The sequence below is a fragment of the Macrobrachium rosenbergii genome, chromosome 42 (genome assembly GCF_040412425.1).
Source record: "Macrobrachium rosenbergii isolate ZJJX-2024 chromosome 42, ASM4041242v1, whole genome shotgun sequence".
In the NCBI taxonomy this organism is placed as follows: domain Eukaryota; kingdom Metazoa; phylum Arthropoda; class Malacostraca; order Decapoda; family Palaemonidae; genus Macrobrachium; species Macrobrachium rosenbergii.
In genome coordinates this window covers 48638847-48639850 of record NC_089782.1, presented here as the reverse complement: position 1 = coordinate 48639850, position 1004 = coordinate 48638847, and positions in this window count along the sequence as shown.

The window sequence follows — 1004 nt, the reverse complement described above, 5'->3', positions numbered from 1 at the left end:
AACGATAAATACATCACCGAGACTTAAGTTAACATTGTAATTTATTTGGAAGACGCCATAGAATAGTTATTAGTCAATGACAAATCTCTCCATTACATGACCAAATCACCTGTCTCAAACACATTGCATTTGCAGACGAGGCCGTCCTCTCTCCGCGAGTCACATATTTACACGCGATCTTTCTCGTCATTTTCCCAAAATTCTCCGGCCCAATCAATCTCTGTCAGTTGACCTGGACGCGAGCGAAAACTTCGGAGATTTTTATCTCTCTATTGTGTCCGTCTGACGGGAACAGCCACGTCGGGAATTTCGTAGAATGATGACCCTCTTTTGTTGTCGAATTCCCAAGTCTTGCGCTTCGGCTGAGCTGTTCGGGTGGATTTTGTCCGCCGCGTTTCTCTTGTATCATTTTACAGGATGTCCGAACCGGACTTTGAAGCCGTCGAGTGAGACATTATTTTATTTGTTTATTTTCTGTATTAGTCAGCCAGCCAGACAGGCAGACAGACAGACAAAAACGCACACAAACATAGGAACAAACATACACTCACACAGACACAAACACACACTCAAACACACACACATATGTATATAGTATATATATATATATATTGCTTTATAAATATAAAGGAATAATATATATATATATGCAATATTGTTTGCGGATATAAATAAATATAAACGTATTAAAAAAATATTGGGTTAAATAAAAAAAAATATATATATATAAAACTTTATAATGAAAATTGCTTCCAGAGACCAAATGCAGTTTGGGATTCGCCCCGGCTTTATTATGTAAAGTATGTAAATTTTCTTTTCTGATACATATACTGCCTACACTATGGCTTTAACAGATTACTTATAGATTATTTTTTCGACAATCGTGGATGTGTGACGGATTATTTAAGATATATATATATATATATATATATATATATATATATATATATATATATATATATATATATATATATATATATATATATATATATATATATATATAT